Genomic DNA, 12,326 nt, shown 5'->3' with positions numbered 1-12,326 from the left:
GTGTAGTATCAGTATCAGTTCCTGAAAAGATAGATTATCAAAGTGAAATTTAATTTGTTTAGATTCCAAAGAAGGCTGTCTTTCTATTTTCTTGTGGGGAGAAAAAGAACATTTTTCTCAGAAAGGTGGATTACAGCCATTTTCAAGATTTTAGTTTCAAGTGGTGTTTGGATACTTTTAGTAGTTATTTACCCCCTCGCCACCCCGCCCAGCTCAACCTTTCTTTGCCCCTCTGTCTCTGATGCTTGTTTCTTTATGAGATGGGTCCTCCAAGGATGAGGGAGAAAGCCTTCATTTTCACTCTTACACATGCACTGCCACGTGCCCCTGCCGGCCCCCTCCACTCTTTTTCCTTTCACCTGTTTATTCTCTGCTGTTTTTTCTTCTTCGTTTTATCAGTCGTTCAGAAAGGCAGTCTCTGGCACTGCAGAGCGATAATTGGCCGGGGGAGGAGAATTGGGAGAAGGCTCAGGGGGACAGTTAAGGGAAAAGCATCGCTGGGCCTAACTTGGAGAATTTATCTTAATCTTGCTATCTAATATTAGTCTCCATTCTCTGTAGTTACAGCTGTCAGTCTGTAGATAATCTCTGAGTAACCACAGGGAGATGGCCTTCATTCTTCCTTTGTTACTGAGTACAGCTCTTTATCAGAGAAGGAAGTCAGTAGCAAACTTGTACTTGTGCTTTTGCCTTGCAAAACCTTAGTAGGTGATGATGCATCACCACAAGTGAGGTTTCAATTTTTCTTCACTTAGTGTAAAAAACATAGACCTTCTAGGGGCTGGGCCACGGCACTGGGTCAAGGTACTAGTGGAGAACTTAAACGAAGTTGGCAAAAGGCCAAGAAATTGGTACCATCTTAAAAAGTCAAAAGTCAACATAGATACAGAGGCGCTTGTGATTCTGCTTGCTTGTGTCCTGGTCTGGATTGAATGATGAGAGAGATGGTCTGGGAAGACTGGGCGGGATTTCCTTAATTCTTCTTTCAATGATTGAATCAAAATCAGCACCCAGGAAGTTATTTGAAGGAAACACGCCATTTTGATGCCCATTCATGAAGAGCATGATGTTTCTCATCTGCTTTATAGCGTTTTTGGTCTGTTCTCTGCTGCCTTCTGTGTTTAGTTTAACTCTAGATAATTCTGTACCACAGATTTCAGGAGAATTCTCAGACTTGAACGCTAACTGGGTGAAAGCAAAAACAGTTGTTTTAAGTTGTAAGTAAGAGGTATTAATCTCAAGAGCATTTTTGTTTTGTTTGTTTGCTTTGGCTGTGGGCATGAAGAGTTGGAGAAATTTTGAAGGCAGTGCAAGTGGTGATGTTGGAAAAGCCTTGTTAAGAGTTTCTCCAGTGATGTTAGCTTGTGCTTTCCTGCCTTGTCATGGGCTGGCTGGACAGGTGCGCAGCCTTAGCGGAAGAATCCCGCCCTCGCCCTTTGGTGGGCTGTGAAGCCCCTGCCTCTTGCTTATCGTAGGGGGTCAGGAGCATCTCAGGGTGGATCTCCCTGAGATGCTAGCGAACAGGCAAGGACTTTCAGATCATCCTTTTTCCAAAACTTTAATAAAGTTATATTTCTGGATGTACTTTTATTAAATGAAGGGGCAAGGGAACCCTCTTGCACTGTTGGTGGGAATGTAAATTGATACAGCCACTATGGAGAACAGTATGGAGGCTCCTTAAAAAACTAAAAACAGAATTACCTTATGACCCAGCATTCCCACTACTGGGCATATACCCAGAGAAAACCATAATTCAAAAAGAGACATGTGCCCCAGTGTTCATTGCAGCACTATTTACAATAGCCAGGTCATGGAAGCAACCTAAATGCCCATCAACAGACGAATGGATAGAGAAGATGTGGTACATATATACAATGGAATATTACTCAGCCATTAAAAGGAACGCAGTTGGGTCATTTGTAGAGATGTGGATGGATCTAGAGACTGTCATACAGAGTGAAGTAAGTCAGAAAGAGAAAAACAAATATCGTATATTAACGCGTATATGTGGAATCCAGAAAAATGGTACAGATGAATCGGTTTGCAGGGCAGAAATAGAGACACAGATGTAGAGAACAAACATATGGACACCAAGGGGGGAAAATGGCGGGGGGGGGCTGGTGGTGGGATGAACTGGGAGATTGGGATTGACATATATATACTAATATGTATAAAGTAGATGACTAATAAAAACCTGCTGTATAAAAAAGTAAATAAAAATAAAATAAAAATAATGAAGGGGCAGTATATAGACTTAAAGTTCTCTTTTTTAAAATATTTATTTTATTTTATTTATTTATTTGGTTGCAACGGATCTTAATTGCAGCAGGCGGGCTCCTTAGTTGTGGCATGTGAACTCTTAGTTGCGGCATGTGGGATCTAGTTCCCTGACCAGAGATCGGACCCGGGCCCCCTGCATTGGGAGTGTGGAGTCTTAGCCACTGTGCCACCAGGGAAGTCCTAGACTTAGAGTTCTTACTGAATTTGGTAATACTTGAAATTAAAGTTCAATTTTTAGATCACGCCTCTAGATAGACTCTTACAGTGTGAACATTCTCTGTAACTTAGAGAAACATCGTATACAATTGTGGGATCATTCAGAGTTGTGATGTGTTTGTTTTCACTGTTAATGTTGAAAACACCTCAAAATGTCAGCATGAACCGACGGTCAAACTTTAATACCACCATGGAGGTGGCTAGAAATAAGACAGTGGGGACTTACGGAGAATTTACCTTAATCTTGACATTTGGCTGTTACTCTCCCTTCTCTGGAGTTGCAGCTGTAAATCTCCAGGTGATCTGTGAGTAGCCATGGAACGCCGTGGCACTGGGGCAATGACCTAGCGTGATGTGCTAGCGTTGGCTTTAACTCGGCCCACTCACTACTAAGCTAACTCCGCTTCTGGCGGCTCTGACACTGCAAGGACATTTTCACAAAGGAAAGCTGATGAAACACATGGCGGCACACCATGGATTAACGGAGATAAGTGAGAGTTCTTCAGGGAAAAAGTTGGATGATTTGGTGAAAAATTAGGTAGTGTTTTATTTTTACAGTTCTCTGAATATCTGATACCCTTTTCGCTTTAACTGTCGTCCCCCAACCTCTGGGGATGTTAACGGAGCGTCCCCGTCCTTCCCGCTGGGGTCAGAGGCCACAGTGGCTCGTGTGCTCTGTGTCTTCAATCACTCAACTTCTGACTCAGCCAGGCGTCCCTCGTACTTTGAAACGACGGTAGAAGACTTAGCTTAAGGCAGGAAATATTCCAGGGTCTGATTTTGGAAAAGATCTAGTCCTTAGAGCAGAGCTTAAAGCTCACAGCTTTAGTTTTTGCAAGGAAGTTAAAAAATCAATATTTTCATATAAGTAAGGTCTCTAAGCTAGGGTGTCATTGGTGAAGGAAAAAAAAAAAGGAAGAAACTAGTCATTTATGGAGTAAAAATGAGCCAAGTTATAAGATCGGTTTTAACGTTTCCCTCGTTGCAGACTTGAGTGGAAATCCTTTCAATGCTGTGCCGCGTTAGATGCTAGCATAATAATTCATATTAAATATAAATATAGTTCCAAGAATAAGTTAATGGGAAGAGGTGTCCGTTTACTTGTTTCATTTAGAGTTTCTCTCCTCATTGTTTAGATGCCTCACGCCTGCTCTTGGGTCCGGTGGCCTCACTGGGCTCTGTGCGTCCCTGCTGGCGGGAGGTAGCTGAGGGGACATGGGCGCGTGCAGAGCCATGGAGACCGTGGGTTTTAGGGCACAGGAGCTGCATTGGAGTCTCGCTCTTCCAGTGTTTTGCTTGGCAAAAATTTTGACTTGCTAAAAAAATTGGATACGTCCCTAAACCTTAGTTTGCTGAGGATAATACTTGTACCAATTGCACAAGGTTCTTACGAGGATTAAAGGAGGTGAAGTTTGGCTGTGAAGTTTTAGCACAGTGCAGGACACGCAGTAAGTCCTCAGGGAGTGTTAACTGTTTTATTATAACTTTTGTAAATGCGGTTGTTGAAATGAGCTCTTGGAATTTTTCTCCCCTTTTCTACCCTTCACCATAAAGTAGAAAAATGTTCCCTTGTTGTGTAAAATAGAACATCTTTATTTCAGTGCCCTAAAAACCGATGTATCAGATACTCCGTTGGGCAAACACAAATTCATAATAGTTTTAAAGGGGAGGGGGCAAAAATTGCTATCACGCTACTGTGTTTCTTTTTAATTGAATCTCTAGGAAATGGGGTGCTATAGATAAAATACTAACTTCTTTCTCAGTGTTTAATTTCTTCCCAATTTTAACCAAGGCGAAAAACCATCTCTTCAGCGTTTAGCAACTTGAGGCTGCAGGGGTGAAGCCAGCATCCTGTTTTGTATTGCGAGGGAAGTTGGCTGGCGTTCCCTCCAGCATCCAAGAGGTTAACCCGCGAACTCTGTTTACACCTATATATAGTCAGTCTTGACTTGGTTAAATATAAATCTAAAGTTACAGCTGTTAACCACAAATGCAGCCATCCACTTCATCCGGTCGTCCTGGCTGGCATCTTGCTGTACCTTCACCGTGGGTTCTCACACACCTTGAGCTGAAACTGCAGTGTTGGATTTGTTTGGTGAGCGGGTTCCTGGGGAAGTAGCACTGCCCACAGTTCTGAACTCACTTGGTTTGTGAGGGTCGTACCACTTTATTGTTTCCTTTCCTGATCTTTTTTTTTTTCTTTAAAAAGTGACTTCATGTTTTAAAGTGAGACAGTCAAAAAAGAAAATAGTTTGTTGTAGTTTGATTTAGTAGCTAAATTTTAAAACCATTGCCAAAGAAAAGGTGATTCACATTTTTGAGTATGTGAGGTCTACAGCTTTGGAAACGATTTTTATGCAACTCATAACGCTGTTGCCCTTCTTTGAAGTTTGCTGCTTGGAGCTCTGGCACTTTAGAGCTGGCGGAGGCTGGAGCCCGAGTATTGTTCTGTAGGAAAGATGACAGTTGCATCTTTGCTCCTGTTTGCAGATGAGGGGAGGGGCCCTTTGGCTTATCATCTTCAAACTTCATGTACTGTGGTTTTTTGCGTTTTATAAACATATTGGTTGAAAAGTGAGATCGGAAAAAAAGTAAGTGGAAAACCTCTTATTTATTGTCTAATGTCCAGATATAATGTGTTTCTCAAATATCATGTGTGGGGTTTGTACATACTACTTTTTTGAACCGCAGTCTACAATCTGTGTGTAAAATGAAGCGCTTCCTTCACATTATGGAAATTCTAGAGAGTGGCTGCAATCCAGGCCTGTCATATACTTTCATTTAATTCAATGTTCAGGGGGAAAAAAACTCCTCTAAATATACTTAGCTGTGTACTGAAGTTCGTCGGAAAATATCTAGTGTTTTCCAAATTATTTTTTTAAAGAAAGTTTGCCATGTTTTTGGATGTCACACAGTGATGTGCTTGTAGAAAATGTATAGCCTAGTGCTGTCTGTGAACTTGCTGTGATGGTGAGAACGGTCCTTGTTTGCTCCGTCTGGTACAGAAGCCACCAGCCACATGGGGTTCCTGAGCGTCTGAAATGAGGCGAGTGAGACGGAGGAATTGAAATTTTAATTTAATTTGATTTTAGTTAAGTTTAAATAGCCATACGTGGCTAGTGACATACATGTTGGACAGCTCAGTGTGTATAACCAAACAAGACAAATTATTTAAATCACAGGAAAATAAGATGTAACAAGTAGACCTAGAGAAGACAGTGTTTCGTTGAGTGTGTAACCAGTGTAAGCTTTGTATTTCTCCTGTTATTCTCTCACCTCTTAACCACGTGGGCCCGGCTAGATAGTGAGAGGATATAGTGAATGATCCACACGTGGTAACGCCGACACAGTTCGCCTCATTATTTTTGGAGTAAATCTTCGCTGTGTACCAGCCAATTGTTGCTTAACACAGTGTACTCTCTTTAGTAATGTGAAGAGAGTGTCTTGTTTTAAAATATAAGTGATCTTTCAGAAAGTCTTTGTTTAAATGTCTTTCCCAAAGTCATCCCGGTCACAAATACTTCATATAAAACGTTTGATAGTACTTGGTTTCGTAAGTTGAAAAGCTGTTATTACAGGTGACAAAATCGATTTTTTTTCTCCTCGGAAAAGACTTTTCACAGTTTGATATTAAATTCAGTCTCCTCATTCCTGGAAGAAAAAATTTCAAATCGCTTTCTCCAGTGGGCGCCAGCCGTGCCCGTTGGCCTCCCAGGCTGTACTTTGCACGTCTCCAGGTCGGCGTGGGTGCCTGTGTGGATCTCTCGATGAGAAGGTGCTTGGCCTTTATTTGGAATTAAAGACAAGCAGAGAAACTTTAGTTGTTATACGATGTTATTTTAGGGTGAAATAGTCCTATATTAAGATTGATATTGTTGTTCCCAAATTTTCTAACGTATGATCAGTGGCAGAGGGTAAACGGAATTAACAGAAATTTAGGCCATAGTCCTTAGCCGATATTTTTCCAGAAAGGATTTGAGACATTTTGACAAAAGTGTGTGTGTGCGTGTGTGTGTGTGTGTGTGTGTGTGTGTGTGTGTGTGTGAAATAGAAACAGGAAATCAGGTTCTGAAATGGAGAGCAAGGAAATATGCTAATTGCGGCCCTGGCTGCTGGGCTGAGTGCCCTGGTGAGTGTGCAGAGGGAAGCAGGGAGGGTGTATCGTTCTCTTCATCAGAAAGAAGGAAACTTGTTTCCCCCCCCCTCAGAGATATTTTTTTTTTCCTCGCATGAAATCCTAAGAGAAATTGTGCTTGGTGTATTTTATATGTAGGAGGTGTCGGCAGGCATCACAAATACTTTTCTTGTCAAGAGTAGTTTTACAACACGTGTAGAAATAGTTTTGGGTTTTTTGTTTGGTTTTCATCTGCTAGTTCCTTCCTTGACCCTGGATGATACTGTCCGAGGGAGTAGCACTGAGGGCTACAAGGCGCGAAAGCTGTCCTGTGAGGGCTGCCTTGACCTGGCCCAGGTGATGTATCCCAGAGAGCCTGCCCGGTGAAGTCTGTGGGCTGAGGATGTCCGAGGTGACGGGCTGCACGTCTGAGGCAATCTCCCCGAGACTTCTGGTCTATTAATCAGGTCATGGATAGGCTCTTGACAGAAGATAATTTGACAGTTCTTCAGGTCATCAAGAGTCTAAATGATTGTGAATATATTTAATGCCACTGAATTATTCACTTTAAAATAGTTAATTTTATATCTGTGAATCTTAACTCAATTAAAAAAAAAAAAGTCTAAAATACTAATTTTGTATATTACTGGTGGAGAGCCAGAGCCCTGTTCTTTGGAAACTAGATGATCGGGTTATCGGGTGAACATTCCGTTTTGAAAGTTGGGTTCCCAGTAGGCATTGTCACCTGGATGGAAATCTCTCACCTGCTGTTGGCATTTGGGGCCGTAAAAATGCTTGTGGGTAAAATCCAGGATTTCCTCTAGAAACAAAGTCAGTCCTTTATTAAGCAGTTGATCAAGACCCCAGAGCAGCTCTGCCTCGTGAATTTTCTGGAGAATGGAAGTGTCTTCTGCACTGTCCATTACGGTAGCCTGTAGCCATGTGTGGTTATGAACATTTGAACTGTGGCTGGTGAGACTGAGCAACTAAATTTTAAATTTTATTTAATTTTAAGCAATTTAAGTGCCACATTTGGCTGGTGACTACTGTATCCAACAGCACAATTCTAGAGTCATAATTGATAGAGCAGAGGTATTCAACGTGTTTTGATCCCCTAAAAGAATTTTGAAACAAAAAAACTTTAAAAATTCTAATTTCATTTTTCATTTCAAACAAATACGTTAAGTTGTGTCGGTCTGCATGACCGTCACCACTGAACAGGCATTTGCCCCCTGGCACTGCCCCCTTTTGGTATTTCTTACTTAAGCTCTTCGCTGCTGAGGAGACCCCTCCTTGGGAGCTGACACTGAGCAGAAAACCTGAATAAAGTAAAGGGAGCAAGTCTTGTCAACATCTGGCGGAAGAGGGTATAGCCTGTGCAAAGGCCCTGAGGCAAGAATGTGCTGGGGATGTTTGAGGGGCACAAAGAGGCCAGTGTGTTTGGAGTGGAGGGAGGGAGAGAGTGAGGGAGTGATAGGCGCTTCGGTTAGAAGAGTGAAAGGGGGGTCAGATCAGGTAGGGTATTGTGGGCTATGGTAAGGAGTTTGAATTTTACTGTGAGTGAGATGGAAAGCTATGGCAGGGTTTTGAGCATGAGAGTGGCGCCATGTGTTGTGTATTTTAGCAGGCTCACTCTGCTCTATGAGGACTAGATAGGAGGGCATATGTGGTCCCACAAGGGGACTGTTGATCGGGCAGGATGCAGTGGTGGCCTGGACTAGGGGCTGGTAGTAGGAAGTGACAGTTTTGCTGCCGGTTTGGAAATGGGGTTTGAGGGAGAGAGCGCCCTCGAGGTTTTGACTCGAGCAGTCGGGAGATCTGGAGATGCAGCTTAGGGCAGAGAACTCAAGTTTGGTTTGGACATGTTAATTTGGAGATGCTTCTAGACTCCAGTGGAGGTTTCAGATAGGTAGTTGGATATGGGAATTTGGGGAGGAGTTTAAGAGTTACCATTGTATAGGTGGTATATGCTGCCATAGGCCTCGACGAGGTCATTTAGAGCAGATGGTGAGAGGAGAAAAGTGAGGCTAGGGCTCTTGTGCAGCCCATTGTTAATACTCTGGACTAGAGCAGAGGATCCGGGAAAGTACAGTGAGAAGGAGAGACCAGCGCCAGGTGCACGTCCTGGATGCCAGGCGGGGAGAGGGTTGCCAGGAAGGAGCCATGCATGGTGTCAAATGCTCTTCACTGTGAGATCCAGTGAGACGAGGACTGAATCTTAACCAGTTTTCAGTCTTAAAGGTCAGCCCTTTTCATATCCGTATATGCTTCTCGCCAACATCACTCTTTTTTTTAAGCTGTTAACTTTTAGCAGAATTCTGAATTTGAGGTAGCAGTTCACCTGGAGACGGTTATAACAACACTTGGCAGCTACCATGTACCAGGTTGCGTTGGCTCCTGAGGTACAAAGGTGAATAAAGAGAGGCCCTTGTAAACTTCCCAGACTTGTAATCTTAAGAGAGAAGGTATGTAAAAATTTTAGTTCAGCGCTTGCCATGATAAATATGCGGAGATCGATGGAGCGCCGCAGAGGAGCTAATGATAGATGACTCGCAGGGAGGTGGTGCTGAGAGCAGCATCAGAACCAAGGCTCACCTGACATTCAGTCTCTACTCACCTTCCTCCAGCCGGTGCCATCTTTACACTGTAAAAAATAACCAGTCTTAAAGTTTATGAAGATATTTACGGGAGGGTGTCCACTTGAAAAACAAAATCACTGTACTTCCCAGGTACCAGTAGAAATCTTTGCGTATTGCTTGTCCCACTTTCCTACCATGTGCTGTCACTAAAATAAAAAAAAGAATGAACCCGTGTGTATGTGTGTGTGTGTTGGGGGGTAGGGGGTGTCCTGTGGTGTTGCTCGAATTGATTGACAAGATAAGCATTTCTTCTAAATCTCACGTTTCATCTTTACAGTGAAAGTGAAGTTTGCAGTCCACTCAGATGTGTCATGTTTGCTTAGCTATTTGATCATTTAGCTCCCCCTTCACCCCAAACCCTTAAGCAAAAATTCTGATGCTTAAGGAAGATGTGCTTTTGGGGTTACTTTGAATCCCTGTTGGCTGCTTTGGGGAAATGCTTAAGCTGGTGGTTTTGTAACATTTCTACTCCATGACCTTGTAATCAGAAATTTCCTTAACGTCTAGGTGTATGTCTCCGTTGGATAAAATTAGTACAATCTTCAGAAGCCCTTAGGCGGGGCCGCTAGAATTCCTCCCGAGGACTGGGTCTCCCATTGGTCAAGGCGGGAGGTTCTGGCTGGCGCATCGGACAAGGAGTGAGCGCTGCAGGGCCCCGTCCTCTTACATCAGGGAGCCACGCGAGGGGCCCATCTCCCCGGTTTTTGGTTTGTCCTTCGCCGGGCTTCTGGGTTGGCCTGTCTCATGTCTTCACAGACCCTGCAGGTCCTTTAGAAAAGCTCCTTCTGCAACCACAGATGAGCAAAGCCCTGTCTCCCTCTACCTGCTGCCCTTTCTCTCCCCCCCAGACACAGTGAACTGATTCTAGCTCTTCCAGACCTCGTCACCCCAGGACTTCTGGTCCAGAGCATTCGCCTGTAGTGTAGAGATCACTTGCTCTGTAATGTCTTTTCTGACCCCACCTATTGCGGGGTCTGGGCTGCCCCTCTGTGCCCACAGCAGCTGTGCGATCACTCACCTTGGGAGCGGGCGCAGCGTGGAAGAGCGGTCACCTCGGAGTCCTGGTTCCGTCACTTACGAGCTGTGTGACCTCGGGTGAACTGCATAGCTTCTCTGGGCCTCAGTTTTCTCATCTCTACAGTAGGAATCATACTAGTACCTGTCCGATACTGTCGTTAGGAGGATTAATTGAGATCATACGCGTGGTGTGCTTAGAATTGTGGCCGGCGCATGGTCTGCTGTCTGTAAGTGACTACTGCTGTTAATGCCTCATCATTACATTATAACTACTCCTGTGACTCTATTTTTGCTAGAGTATCTGACAGGGTGTTTTCTCTGTCGCCCCCGCTGTGTTCTAAGTTAGGTGAGGGCTCCTGTCCGTCACCTTCTGTGTCGTATTCCCAGTGCAGGGCACGTCCAGTGTGCGACACCCCGCGGCAGAGCCTGGGAGAGAGGAGGCCCTGTAGGGGGGAAGGGGGTGTGGGGAGAATGGTATTGAGGGACCCCCCCTGCTGGAGGAGGTGCCTTCTGGGCTGAGTTGCCCCTGCTGGGGGAAGGCAGCCAGATTTGAGGGTCACGGGGCAGCCGCCGGGAGGAGGACTCTGGGGAGGGTGGGCGGGGAAGCCAGACGACAGGGGGAGGCCGGCAAAGAAACTGAGGGCCACCCTGGGCAGCGCTGTCCCCTGGGAGCCGGATGTGAGCCCCAGGTGTGGAGTAAAATCGCCTCGCTGTCACGTTAAAAAAGCAAAACGAAGCAGTGGAGTTCATTTAGATATATTTAATTTAATGTACTATATCCAAAGTATGGTTTCAGCATATAATAATTGAATATCCTTTCAACAAACAATATCTAATACAAAAATATTAACGGGATAATGCACACGTTTTCCCCTGAGTCTTTGAGCTCTGGTGTGATTTACACTTGGAGCCCCTCTCAGGTCAGGCCTGCCACACTTCCAGTGCTCTGAGGCCACGCGTGTCTGGTGGCCGCCGCCTCGGATGTCACAGGCCTTGGGAAAAGGTGGGCGGGAGGTATCGGGTCTGGAACGAAGACAGCGGCAGTGTGTGTAGGGGTCGGGGAGGGAGAATCGGGCCACCACGTTGCTCGCTTGCTTAAGCAGGTGAGTGGTGACCTCACAGGTAGGTGGAAGACATCAGCAAAAAAGAGCACAGGATGTTTGGGTGTGTTTGTTTCGGCAGTAGAGGGGCAGCAGGTAAGATGGTGAGGGAGGTTCTGGAGTTTGAGGTCCACGTAGGTCATCGGGCTTCACGGCGACGGAGCCTGGTCTAGGGTCTTTATGACCTTGGGGCCTGGGAACTGGGACTAGAGCTCCTTAAACCCAGCGCAGACCCCTGGGCCATCCATCCCTCCAGCAGCCTCCAGGCCTCTCTTCTTGGGCTTCAGCAGAAGACAGATGATCTTCCCCGCACCCTCTCGCGAGATGGGCTGTGGTCAGAGCAAAAAAGAGAAGCAAGCATGTGGCAGAATTTGCAAACATGCCTTAACCTTCCACCTAAAGCAGCTGAAATATTTCTCAGTTCAAAGTCATTCGAATTTTAAACATTTACATACAGGAAAATTAAAAACCATCTTAGATAAAAATATAGGATCACTGTAGTTCAGCAATTGCAGGAAAATGTCCGTACCTTTTTATTTTTGGAAGTCAAATTCTGAGAACTCTTTCTAGATCTCTTCCCCAGGGGCGCTTTTGTTGGGAATGAGGTAAGGGATGGTAGTCAGTTCATAGCAGAGGGACAACGTTTGGTGCCTGTCAGGCCTTATTTAAGGATATTTAAAGATGAGGTGGGAACCTCACCCATCTGTCCACCCACCCGTTCATTCTCCATTTAATCATCAGTCGGCAGTTTTGAGCATTTATAACATGCCAGTCGCTATGTGAGGTCGTGGAGATATATAAAAGAAGCTATTCTCCCCCTTAAAAAATTCCAGTTAAACAGTGATGTAACTGCAGTGAAAAGAGAGAAGTGCAGACTTGTATGGGGGTAGATACGCAACTTAGCTATTTGCAGGGCCAGGAAGAAAGGTGATACGTGAGTCAGGGAAAGAGGAATAATGA

The 12,326-nt window shown here is 44.7% G+C and overlaps 1 protein-coding gene across 1 annotated transcript in view; it reads left to right on the top strand.

The window, feature by feature from the left end:
* CHD7 (chromodomain helicase DNA binding protein 7) overlaps nucleotides 1–12,326 on the top strand; it is a 118,728-nt gene that overhangs the window by 10,604 nt on the left and 95,798 nt on the right.

The sequence above is a fragment of the Balaenoptera musculus genome, chromosome 17 (genome assembly GCF_009873245.2).
Source record: "Balaenoptera musculus isolate JJ_BM4_2016_0621 chromosome 17, mBalMus1.pri.v3, whole genome shotgun sequence".
Taxonomy (NCBI): domain Eukaryota; kingdom Metazoa; phylum Chordata; class Mammalia; order Artiodactyla; family Balaenopteridae; genus Balaenoptera; species Balaenoptera musculus.
The sequence above is the reverse complement of the archived record's forward strand: the minus strand, read 5'-3'. Positions and strand labels throughout refer to the sequence as shown.